Source organism: Callorhinchus milii, unplaced genomic scaffold (assembly GCF_018977255.1).
Source record: "Callorhinchus milii isolate IMCB2004 unplaced genomic scaffold, IMCB_Cmil_1.0 Scaffold14, whole genome shotgun sequence".
In the NCBI taxonomy this organism is placed as follows: domain Eukaryota; kingdom Metazoa; phylum Chordata; class Chondrichthyes; order Chimaeriformes; family Callorhinchidae; genus Callorhinchus; species Callorhinchus milii.
This window is the reverse complement of record NW_024704755.1, coordinates 9,147,048-9,160,892: the sequence shown is the minus strand read 5'-3', so window position 1 is coordinate 9,160,892 and position 13,845 is coordinate 9,147,048. Positions and strand designations below refer to the sequence as shown.

Here is a 13,845-nt window from a genome sequence, read left to right as displayed (position 1 = left end):
TATATATAACTGACTAGTCTAACCCCTTTCATTGTGCATCAGGTAATAACAATGCAGATTGTGTCCATCTCATCAGACTTTTGTTAGATGTGAATAATAAGAGGGTTAATGATTAATGATGAGTGGGGGCTATTCAATCCCGTGTCGGGTAGCTCAGGTATTGACTGCTTTCTATTGTACTGAATGATCCTGAAATACTGGTAATTGGGTCAGTTGCTACCAATATTCCAATTAAGAAGATGCAATTGTTATATTATTCAAATGACAATATCTCAAAAAGTATATTTTTTTCATTTGTTGACTCCTTAGAATACCTTTCAACTACATAGTTGCAAAATGCTTCTTTCTAATTATTTTAAAATTAAATAATAACAATGTTCCTTGCATTTGTGCAGTCCTGTAGCTCAGTGGTTAGAGCACTCGCCTCGCAAGCAAGAGACCTGGGTTTGATTCCTGGCAGGGCGAAACCTTGGGCAAGTTTCCTTACTCCACACGCTTGATAATAAACCCTCAAGAAAAAAAAGAAAAAAGAAAATTGGTCACTTCAATCCACGACTGTTTGTGGGACACTGCTGTGCGCAATTGGCTGTTGCATTTCCCCCACAAATATACAGTCAATTTACTTTACAGTATATTCTGTGAAGCGCTTTGAGACTCTAGAAGACATGAAAAGCGCTTTATCAAGGATTATTATTACATAGCGCCTTATCACGCCACCATGATATGTCAAAGTGCTTCACATTATATACTATAAAGTGTAGTGACTGTGTGTTTTGTGGGCGAAACGTAATTGTAAATTAAATGCAACTGAAGAATGATTTGCAGTGTGCTCAGCAAAATGTACACTTCATAATGATTATATCTTCACACTACAGTTTGAGCCCTACATCATATGTTTACCGTGTCTGGTGAATGTGCTCCTGAGAGCAGTACTAGGAGTTGTTACTGTTGTGTCTGGTAAATACTGTTGCAGTTTCTTCTCACTCATTCAATGGAATCATACAACAGCACCAAACCAAGTAAACATTCGGCTAATTTCTTTTTAGAAATTTGTTCAATGGCATTTTACTGCAAATTCCTAGGGGTGACTAGTCTTGTTATGCTGATCTTACATCTGGGACCTTACGACTGTATATAGGATGTGGCTTCAACAGGAAATATGCTGGTCACAAAAGTGACTGACTAAACGCAGAACAGTTATTATTCATGGCACATAAGTAACAATTTACCAAAGACTGTAAGCAGCTACAAATTTAGCTACAGTTCAGAAAATGATTGCAATCAGCTAAAGCAAAAGAACCAATCCACTGGAGCATCAGTCTGCAAGCATTGTTAAGACTTTTATAACTGCTGGAGAGCTTTGGCCATTAATAACCTAGCATTTCTGGTTTACCGAGCACAGGTTTACGTGCTTCTTTTCATGATGTTCATATTTACAATTTCAAACATTGTCATAATAATAATCCTTACAATTGATATAGCGCTTTTCACACCTTCTAGACGTCTCACAGTGCTTCACAGAATATACTGTAAAGTGAATTGACTGCATGCATATTTGTGGGCGAAATACAACCGCCAATTGCGCACAGCAGTGTCCCACAAACAGTCGTGGATTGAAGTGACCAATTTATTATTTTGTTTTCTTGAGGGATTATTATCAGGCGCTTGGAGTAAGGAAGCTTTCCCAAGGTTTTGCCCTACCGGGAATCGAACCCAGGTCTCTCGCTTGTGAGGCGAGTGCTCTAAACCCTGATCTACACTGGTTAGAGCCATACTGAGTCATGCTTGTAAGGCAAACTGCAAGCCAACATGTTGAAAGAACATCACATAATTTGGCTGATAAAATGTTGCATCAGACTTTTAAGGAAATTGCCATCCCACCTGGCATTGCCATAGAGAGGCGCATAGTCAACAACAAAATAAAACATGGTGAAATGGCAACTGTTCCACTTTGAGGCCATAACTTACAGCTCTCCCACTATCATCAGCTATTCACACAGTGACCCTGGTCATCTCTTTCTCATCCAGACTCTACACTGAATGGACCTGGAAACTGCAGCTTGGAGAAAGCAAGAGCAAAGCTTTCATTCTGACATTCTACACATTTTTTCCCCCCAAAGTGTTTGATCAGAAAGTGCTTCCAAATTTGAAAATGTCTGGGCCAGACAGACCATCACTGAACCAGACTAGTGCTGTAACAAAATGTCTGTACAGCTGAACCAAATATTTAAACCTTAAAAAATGATAGAACATCCTGTTGAATTGTGTGTTCAGCATCTGGCACAAGATGATATCAGCAATGGGATGAATGAGTCGAAGTCCATTCGGATTAGGTTTTCCAATCAATCACATCAGATACCAGCATTTGCTTTGTTATTAAAACAATGTCAGCAGTCTTCTGTAGAATGCAGTCCAACAGGTCAAATCCAGGGTCTTATAAAGAGTACTACGACAAATGGCTTCATGACAAATCAGTTATTTAATCCACTGTCAATTCAGTTAATCTATCAACATGGCCCTAAATTTCAACTGTGCATCATTTCTGCAGGACGACACGTAAATGTTGTTCATCAGCATTTTCCATTACACTTAAATTCCTGGGAGAGAAGGTGGGGTTGCCTTAGAAACAATTCAAAAGGGTCAGCATTTTTCTAGAGTAGCATAGAGATGAGGTCACCACCAATATAGGATTTGACATATTTGTTGTTTAAAAAGAATCCATTAGCAAAGGATCATTAACACTTTTTTTTCCTAAAAAAANCAAACTTCCCTTCAGCATAGGAGACTATCGAATGTAAAACGAAGCTTACCTTCAATAAATAATTTTATGACTCGATGTTCAAACAGCAGTCCTGTGTGTTGGGATGGCTGTGGTCATTCCCAATTCCCACACTTATCCTTGAAGCATTAAAATGGCTTGCGATAATACCGGAATTTGTGTTTCAATCAACTTCAGCATTGAACCCTGCTCGGACTATCAGTACAAGTTTCAGTTCATAGTGTACCACCCTACCATCAGACAGAATGGTTTATGAGGTGAATACAATTAAATCATGAAGTCTAGTGTGGTAACTCAGGCAATGGACAGCTTGCACCACTAACAATCACTCATTTTAAGAGCACCATTGTGCTTCGAAACCTCTGTATGGGTAGCAGTAATTGTGCAATGTGACATTCTGCAGAACATAAAATATTGCTGAGCGCAGGCGCAAGTACTGTAGATGAAGAGATTTTGGAGCGAGTCAGGAGAAGCAATAAAAGCAGCACAGTTTATCTAGCACCAACACACCGAAGAACTAAAATGCTACAATTCTAATCCGTGCTGTTATATGTGTACATCACCATTGAACTACACTTGAGTCTCAACTCTACAGGGGGAGCTTAAGTTGTAAAGTCTCCCCAAGGTTGCAAAGTTTGCTGACACTCTTGTGAAGAATGGATGAAGAACAGGCTCTGTTATGAGGCACTGAAATGCTTATAGTGCCCACGGAATTAAACTCTCACAAGTCAGTGCCTTCAGGGGAGGTTAGGAGAAAATTGAAGGGAAAAATCTTTTTGGCAGCTCTATAGCTGAGCACATTGCAGTTTCAGCTCAAATAGTTACACAAAATAAATCTATCCTTTTACATAGCAAACAGAATTCTGAAGCATGCATCCATAAGCACAACTGCCTACAAAATAGTCACTACACTTTACAGTATATCCTTCATATGTTTCACCCACAAAATATACAGTCAAATCACTTTACAGTATATCCTGCGAAATGCTTTGAGACATCTGAAAGGTATTATAAGGCACGATATGAAATTCAAGGATTATTATCCTGTGAGGCACTTTGAGGCTTCCTCCCAACATGAAAAGCATTATAGCGAATGAACAGATTATTATTTTGCAAGTTGCAGCTTTCTTTAACTTTGTAGTCGCAAGTGTAGAGAGCGTATGTGGAAGATTAAGGGAGACAAAGGAGCTGTCACTGGGAAAAATGAAACAGCCATAATGAGGAGACCTAACTGAAGGTTAGGTTGGTTTCACCTGCTCCTGCAGTCTTACATCTGGAGTGTATTAAAGGAATTCAGTAACATATCTGAGATCAGAAACATGTGCCTCAATTTATCAAACAGATTAGCTTATGAAATGTTCACAACTGTATGGGAGTTCTAAATTACAAGTTGTGCTTATCATACGAAACACAGGTGTAAACCATGTGTAAAGAGGAATTACACATGTATGTAGTTACTAACTAACCCCAAGACAACTACCTGTGGATTAACTGAATGCAACTTTAAGGGTTAGAAAGAATCATATTAATTTAATTTCAAGACTTTTTTTAAATAGGAAAACGAAGTGGAGCAAAAATAAGCGACAATAAGTAATGACGCTAGGTTGCAAACACCCAGTGATGTTTGTAAGAGGAGCTGAGGCTACAAGCAGAGAGAAGAAAACAGACTCAAACCCTAAATTGCCAGATGGTGGAGGTGCTTTTATATAGAGTCATTAGAGCACTGGGCAGAGTTTACCCTGTGATTCATAGAATTAGAAGACATAGAAACAGGCCATTCAGTCCAACTAGTCCGTGCCGATCTTCATACTCCACGAGTGTCTATCCCTCCTATACCCCCCTATTCCATTCTCCCTTATGTATGTATCAAGTTTCCTCTTAAATGCATGAGTCTATACGATTAACATAAAATATTTTAATAAAATAAATAAACAGATGCGTGAAGTGTTTTTCTACTGATTTGTCTTGTATGGTTGATTTGTTGGTCAATGTTTACAGTTTCATTCTTGAAGTTGTTTCTATTTCCTTTTTAAAACAAATTCCCTCTTTCATTTTGGATTCCCTTTCCAGTGATCATTCTTTGCTCAGGTATTGCAGACTATCTGGACCACTTTAGAAATAAGCCAAGAGGGATGTGACTACTGCCTCCAATATAGGAAATCCCATTATGAACAAGTAATGAATAGATCATTATTTTATAGTGATGAGGAAGTCATAGTGTGGTTGTCCTGTGGAGGATATCAAAGGGTGTTGCCCAAATCTTTCTATTGTGTGGGATATTAATTGATGTACCAACAAATGCGTCATCATGGGCTGCCTTGCCTGTTCATGTTGGTTGTCAATTCTACAGATGTTGGGAGATTTTCTATTAATGAGTAATACTGTCCCAGAATCTACCTGAGAAATTCACTTGGTCAAAATTAGATCTCAAGTACAATCTTTCAGAAATGATTTGACAAAGAGGCATCAAAATCATTCTTTTTCAATTGCAAGGTGGGATGAGTGAAGAAAACGGTTCTTCTGTACATGGCAAAATAATTACCAGATTGAAAGTGTTTGTGCAGCTTTCAAAAGTAAACAGGCACTGCAAACATGTGTCACTGCACAAAGATCACACAGATGATACAGCAGATCGCTTTCCTTACAGTACTGATCCTTTATTGCCTTCATAAAACAATGTCTACTTTTATAGCTTCAAAAGTACTTCAAGATCTGTATGAAGATTAAGGGATCTTTAAATGTTGCCAGAATCTTTATCACAACCCAGCAGTCAAAGAGCAAAGTAACATCAGTTTGCAATGGACTTGTCCCTTTAAGTTCAATGTTTTGTTTAGCATTCATCAAGCCAAAGAATTCAAGTGCAACAATTCTGCACCTTGTAGTTTCTCAGCAGGTTACTTTTGTTTCCTTGATAAAGACAATCGCGCTAATGTGAAATTGATTAAAAATCTGGAGAACTCCCAACTAAAATGTAAAGCCTAAACTTTTGGCTGAATTTACAAAACTATTTTGTAACAGTTACTAATATTAGCTCAGTTCTGGCATTTTATCATGTTAATAGACTGCACCATGCTGAATCCTTACTTTAATTGAAGTCACTAAATCTTGACTCACTTGAAGTCCAATTCCTGCCAGTGGAAACTGGGATGTAAAAAAAAAGGCTTTACTTAACTTTAATTAATTTAAAACAAATCTATTTTTTTCTGACCTGACCCCTGTCTATAATTTGAAGTTCATCCTTTTCAAATTGGAAAAATAAGAAGCTAGGCATATAGGAGCACAGTATTCCCTTACAGTAAACCACTCTAAGTGAATAAGCATTTCTGACGTATCTTTTAATTTTTTAAAAACAAGTCTTAATATGTCAAAATTAAAAAACAACAGGGAAGTGGGAAGATTTTGATTGCTCTTGCTAGGGTGGCACACGAATAATGGACCAAATAGCCTCACTTTGAGCTGTAAAATACGTTGTCTACAGACCCGCAGACTCTGCAAATGGTTTTATTCTTCTTAGTGCTGATAAAAGATTTGAAGATGGTGAAAAGAGTAAAACTGATGCAATCAATACATCAACAGATACCCTCAGCCACTATGTTACTAAGCAGTATATATAATGAATAATAATAATAATAATCCTTGCATTTGATATAGCGCTTTTCACGTCGGGAGGACGTCCCAAAGCGCTTCACAGAACACACTGTAAAGTGAATTGACTGTATATTTGTGGGCGAACGCGGCAGCCAATTGCGCATAGCAATGTCCCACAAACAGTCATGGATTGAAAATGACCAATTTTATTATTGTTTTGTTTTTTGGAGGGATAATTATTAGGCGTGTGGAGTAAGGAAACTTGCCCAAGGTTTCGCCCTGCCTGAAATTGAACTCAGGTCTCTCACTTGCAAAGCGAGTGCTCTAACCACTGAGCTACAGGACTCCAATTCAATGCTCATCGTGATCTCAATATTTTCGGTCAATCTGAAACTCACAGATTATGAAACAATTATCCAGTATAACTATTAAACCTTATAAACTGAACATACCAACATGCAGTATTTACTGCTCGGAGTGGAACAGGACTGTGTGGAATTTTTCCCCCAACTCTAGTCCTCCCTAAAATGTCTTTTTTCAACATTGCCGCAATACAATAATCAGTGTTGGTGGGAACCCCTAATAATGAATGCAACTGCTTGCCTGGAAACAAACTAGCAGAAAAACGTTTGGCTCTATAAATACCCACTCTGTAATGTAGCTCAAAATAGGAATGCTATTGTTCTATATTTTTCAATTTTGCATAACAGGTACGCCCACGAAACATAGCTAATTCACTTTATAATATAAGCTGAGAAGTGTTTTGAGACGTTTCGAAGACATGATAACAACATCAACCACAAAATTACATTTATAGAGTGCCTGTCACGTCGGGAGGATGTTCCAAGGCGCTCGACAGACCGGGGTCAGGAACCGAGCATAGGGGAGGGGTGGGGTAGGGGTGAGGGAAGGCAGAGAGGTGGGAGGGCGATTGAAGGCACGATCGAAGAGGAAGGTCTTGAGACCGGCCTTGAAGGAGGTAAGGGAGGAAGCAATAAGGCGTTATATCAAATGCAAGGATTACGATTATTAAAAGAACTGAACCTATTGATCCATTTGAATTCCTGCCTGAAATTTCTTCCCGTTCTTCTTTGATATCCTTCACTAACCTCTCACTGTTTTAATAGTTGAAAACGATATTTGTTTCCTTAACTGTAACTTTCAAATAATTCAGTATTTGTCCCTATTCCTCAAAGTGCCTCAATCTACTGGAAAGGAAAACCATTGATTTTAAATGAGATACAGACCAAACTGAGAATTCTACGCATCCCATCTGTAAATGGAATTTCCAGAGATATCCGTTGGGATGGAATCCACGTTCTCTCCCTGGAGCGGCACATCCTGCTTACCTAATCCCAGAGAGCATTACGCAAAAGTTGGCACTAACTAAGGCTTGTAGACTGCAGAGTGTGCATTGGGTTACTGCTGGAGGTTAACCAGCTAAAATCACATAGCTTTCCGTTGAGAGCACTACCTTTGTTTGTCCATATAGATAAACTAAGCTTAGTTATCCAACATAATATAATAATATGCAACAATTAAAATCAATTCATCGAAGACCATAGCTGTGATTTAGTAGAAGTATTTTTAGTTTAAACACACACAGCTTGTTGATGAAGTTTGATACAATGTTCAGATTCTGCATACATCTCTCTGACTCCAGATTTTAACTAGATATTGAGTTTACAATATTGACTGTAACAAATATTGCTTTGACATTACTAGAATAATAAAGTACCTATGATAACACATTACCTGTAACAGAAATGAATTTCTGTTGTGTACATATACAAATAAACTGGGCAAAAAAGGAATCAATTATGTTTATTCTGACTGTGTGAATTAAATAAAATATAAATACCATACTGCAGATTTTAAAGCACTCGAGACAATTTTCAGTATTTTGAACACTTCGCATTTCTTGGTGGATTTATTGCATTTAACATAGGAAACCTCCCCTTACACTAAATACAGATTATTACCAGATATATATATATAATGAAGATCAGATCAATAGCTGTTCCAGGTCCACTGATAGCTGGATGGAAACAAAATAATGTGGTACTAATAAGCCTTTATAAGGTACCTGTGTATACAGCCAGGAAATTAGATTTGCATTATTACTAAATCTTCCACCCAACAATTTTGCCATCAAAGCTCATCTGATAAAGTTAGCTGTTGGGATGAAATTCAGCCACACAAACTTGTGCAATCCCAGGTTTTCTCCTCAGCCTGCAAGGAGTTAGCCGATCGCAGCCAAGGCAGCAATAGGAATGCTTAGGTATTAAAATGAACCCAGCTCATTTCCACAATAAGTAAATGATTTGTATCAACTATGTTCGGCTTGAACCAATAAAATCTAATCTTGCTCACATAATATGTACTAAAAATAAGACACAAAACTCAGACTCAGTGTTTTACTCTAAAATAAACCAAGTGAACTGACCTGTAAAACTCACAAGCCAAAGTAATGGGTCACTCAGTAGTTTACATTGCTGTGAACTACCACTGCGTGTTCTATTTTTATACAGTTCAATGGCACAGTGTGCCACCTGTACCTTATAATTAAACCTAACCATCTCAAGCAACAGGCTCTGCTTCGGAGAAAGACTAAAGTTGAAGAGAACAAGGAGTAACAGGAAACAAACTAAGTCATGTTTCCAATGAACACTAAACATATCTCTGGATAGATGCTTTTTGGAACAGAATAGATATTTTTTGGAACAGAATTTAGAACAGATAGTCTACCATAAATTCCTCATAGGAACCATGAGTTAGTGTAATAGGACAAGTTTTGTTACACTTAATTCTGGTTTGGCAAGCGAGCTTTTTTTCCCCCTTTCATCAAACGCTGTTTTTGTAGAGTTCTTCTATAAGTAAGGACTACATTTGAAAGCTCATTTTACTGAATACAATTTAGCTGGAAAGAATTGCTCTAATGTAAATTGTACCTTTGAAATGACATATTTCATTCAATGACATCTAAGCTTGCCACATGGAAATACCTTCCAAGCTTTTTAAGGATGTCTATTTTTCTTTCAATAAAAAATGTTGTGGTTTATAAATTTGAGCAAAACAAAGAGGGTCATAAAGACAGTAGATACCATTTCTTCAATTCCAATGCTTTACTTTTGATGTATGATCTATTACTCATTCGAGTTTATGGTGGTTATACTGTGTGCTCAGGCTTGAAAAGTTTCCTATTAAGAGTTGCACACAGTACAGAGAAACTTAAGCTGTCCACAAATAAAAATGTCACAACTCCATCTGACTTATGTCTTCCCATTGAATTTCGAATAAGTCAAATATGTGAAGCAGTAAAATGAACATGTTCGGGGAATTTAGCTGCTCCCTTTCCAGTTGCCTATCCATTGTAATATATCTCCACTGATTCCCGTTTTCTTTACTTTCAGTACCAACCTCTCAAGAGGAATTGTATCAAAAGCCTTACTGAAATCCAGATATCCAACATCCATAACCTTACCATTATCAAGTTCCCTTGTCACACCATCAAAGATGATTAGTAAATTAGATTGGCAAGACCTCCCCTTCATGAATCCATACTGGCTCTCATACTTGGGAATTTTTTTTGAAGGAATTATTATCCCTGGGAAAGCGATCCGCCAATCGACTAACAACCGGGTTCCTACTTACTGCTAGGTAAACAGAAGCTCGTATAGTAAGGAAACTTGCCCAACATTTTGCCCTGTCGGGAATTGAACTCAGGTCTCTTGCTTGCGAGGCGAGTGCTCTAATAATAATAATCCTTGCATTTGATATAGCGCTTTTCACGTCTTCTAGACGTCTCAAAGCGCTTCACAGAATATACTGTAAAGTGAATTGACTGTATATGTGTGGGCGAACGCGGCAGCCGATTGCGCACAGCAGTGTCCCACAAACAGTCGTAGATTGAAAATGACCAATTTATTATTGTTTTGCTTTGGAGGGATTATTATTAGGCGTGTGGAGTAAGGAAACTTGCCCAAGGTTTCGCCCTCTGCCTGGAATTGAACTCAGGTCTCTCACTTGCAAAGCGAGTGCTCTAACCACTGAGCTACAGGAAATAAAAATATTTCTAAAAATATTCTATCAAGTAACTGCTAGTTGACTTGTTAATTCTATCAAATAACTGCACACTTCATTGTGAAACAAATATGTCTTACTATTTGTTCTAAAAGTAAAACCCTATTTTTGACCTTGGTTTTAACAAAGGTATTTAAAATCTGCCATACCCCAGGTGGAACAAAACCACCCCAACAACTTGCATTTATATAGTGCCCCTCACACAGGGTAGTGCGAGTGCTTGACAGTGGCAACAACAACAATAAAATTACATTTGTATAGATTTGTTACAGTTCAGGGTCTTATTTTAACAGACCCCCACCTACCATGTTACTACAGGGTTGGATTGTATCTGCTTGAGAACAGTTTTAAAGGGACAGTAAGGATAGGTGCAAAGTCAATAAAAACTCCTGGTTTCCATCCTGTAGGAGGCCTGGATTGAACAGTGTAGATACAACAACAACAAAATTACATTTGTTTCGCGCCTTTCACGTCGGGAGGACGTCTCAAGGCGCTGGACAGACAGAGTTTCGGACCCAAGCTGGGGGGCGGGGTCAGGGAGGGTGGAAAGGGGAAGCAGAGAGATCAATACAATAACACCCTCAAGTTTCTGCTCAATTAGACAGTAAGTTTACTAACAAAGCTTCATGTGGAAACTTGAATTTTAGGTTGTGAGTAGTTTGTGGAAAAAGCAAGCTTGATAATAATAATAATCCTTGCATTTGATAGAACATCTGGTCATGTCTTTGAGACGTCTCAAAGCGCTTCACAGAATAATAATCCCTCCACAAAACAAAAGCAATAATAAATTGGTCATTTTCAATCCACGACTGTTTGTGGGACACTGCTGTGCGCAATTGGCTGCTGCGTTCGCCCACAAATATACAGTCAATTCACTTTACAGTCTATTCCGTGAAGCGCTTTGGGACGTCTAGAAGACGTGAAAAGCGCTATATCAAATGCAAGGATTATTATTATTATTCTACTACTATAAAGTCAATTGACTGCATGTTTTATGGGCAAAATGGTGGGCCTCGTGGTCTTTCAGTTCCCCCGGCTTAGCTTCTGGTTAACAAAGACCTTTCCTTTTTTTGGCACAACTCTCTCCTACGACGCATACCTGTGCATCTTACCTCCACGTCTAGAAAACAAAGCACACCATTTGGTGACGACTTCTTCCCAACTAACATGGATTGCACGTTATACCGGTTCCGAGTTCATGACACAAATGTACTAACTTCTCTGACGCTCGACATTTGGGACTTGAAATGCCAAATACGACTTGGATGCAACAGTAGTGTCGTTTGTGACTGGTGACTGGTTTATTCTGATCACTTTAATTGATGATGCAACGAGTAATGTCTACTGAAACCGAACACAAAGGCTGTGTCCAACAACATGACATGCACATAGGGGTTTTTTTTTTTAATTTAAAAAAAAAGAGACTGACCCAGAGCACAGTCTCAGCCTTTAGAGGATGATCCTTACCTTTTAGTCTGTACAGTCTGTACAGAGGAAATCGTAAGCCATTCCGTACCAGAGGTTTCAGGGGAGAGATCAGCACCGAATCTCCCCAACGAGGAGCTGATAATCCTTCACAGTCAAACAGGGCGAAAAGTCTGTCTCTTTTTTTAAAAAAAAACCTTTTTTTTAAAAAAAAAACTTCCGTCTCAAGAGCAGCTTCTGCGTGATTGCCCAACAGGAAAAGGTGCGTTTTTTTTAATATATGTATATATGTATCTGTGTGTTCAGATCGGGGGGAGGGAGGGGGGGAGGGGGGGAAATGCGGAAATGAACCTTCAGAAAGGCTCACAGTCTCCAACAAAAGATCTCTCCGAATCAGTGTCTCACAGCAAAGCGAAGCAGCACTGAGCAGAGCACAGGACCAGCGGCCAAGTCTTTTGGTGGGGTTTGGTGGGTGGTGGGGAGGGGAGGGGAGAGGGAGGGAGGGGGGGAGAGGGGGGGGGGGTTGAGAAACCACCTGCACTGCACTGCACCTCTGCAAGTTTTGTGAAACAAAGAATGCTTTGATCTAAGTGACCTTTCCACGATGAATGAATGGCAGACCTGGTGTCGGGTGACTTTCCTTCATTGTTTTCCAAGAGAAAAAAAGGGGAGGACGATTCGGAAATCCATCCAGACGAGGGTGGGTGGGGTGGGGTGAGCTGGCAGTTAGTTAGTTAGTTAGTTGGTTGGTTGGTTGGTTGTGGTGGTAGTGGTGGTGGTGGTCTGGTCCTGCAGCATCTCCAGTGCAAAAGCTTTCTCTCTCTCTCTGTCTCTGTCTGTCTCTGCAGCTCGTTACCTGCACCAGACACCCAGACAGTCAGTCAGTCACTCCCTCGCCTGTGAGCAATCAGATCGCACCTTCGCTCTGACTCTCCACCAGAGGAGTGAGTTAACGAGCAGCCGCACGTCAGACCAACTCCCCTCCACCTCTACTCGGCTTTATTTTTTTTTGGGGGTTAAATCCCCGTCCGATTTCTCCCCACCTCTGCCCCCGGGGCGCGCGTGTCTCGTGTGTCCCTCCTTCCTGATCTCCAGGGGCTGTGCACATGGCCGAGGCTGTTTCCAGCCGCCGCGCACAATGAGTGATTCGCGCAAAACTTGGCCAAAGCTCTCTGACGGAAATCAGTCAGATTTATATATATATATAAATCGGTCTCTGACTGTGAGTGTGTGCACAAACCTGACACACTCGGCACAAATAATTCTCCTCCACCACCAGATACCCCCCAAACATAAACCGAGACATGGGTTTATTGTCTACATGGCTGGATTCACACACACACACACACACACACACTGACCCTTTACCTGTATATATTTATATTCTTATCATTTCTATATATATATATATGTTTTATTATACATTTATTATATATATTTGTTATATATTCTTATTTCTATATACTCTTATCATTTACATATATACACACACACACTCATCATTTACATATATACACACACACTCATCATTTACATATATATATACACTCATCATTTACATATATATATACTCTTTTATCATTTACATATATATACACACACACTCTTATCATTTACATAGATAACCATTCTTATTTAAATATATGTGTATATATATATATGTATAGACTTATCATTTACAATCTGTCACTTGTTCTTCACGCTTTAAAAACTGAATGGTGTCACCTTTCGGGGGTGTTGAGAAGAGACGAAATCTTAACTAATTCAGTTTAAATATGTTGTCTGGGAATCCGCACAGATTGCAGACTTCGGAGAGGAACCCCCATTTCAGAGCAAGGAATAAGGCTTTGAGAATTATTCCAGGAAAGCTTCGCCCGGAATGATTCTTCCAGCCCTTTTAAAGGCTCGTTCTTTCTTAATTATGCTATCGGAATCAATCAGTTTAAATATGCTACGAAACGTCCCACTTG

The 13,845-nt window shown here is 39.1% G+C and overlaps 1 protein-coding gene across 1 annotated transcript in view; it reads right to left on the bottom strand.

Moving 5' to 3' along the window:
- Positions 1–12,318, bottom strand: part of adcy7 (adenylate cyclase 7) — a 45,831-nt gene extending 33,513 nt beyond the window's left edge. The window contains 1 exon segment of the mRNA XM_007889440.2: positions 11,918–12,318. The gene's annotated coding sequence lies outside the window, so the exon portion shown is untranslated.
- Between the last annotated feature and the right edge of the window lie 1,527 nt (positions 12,319–13,845).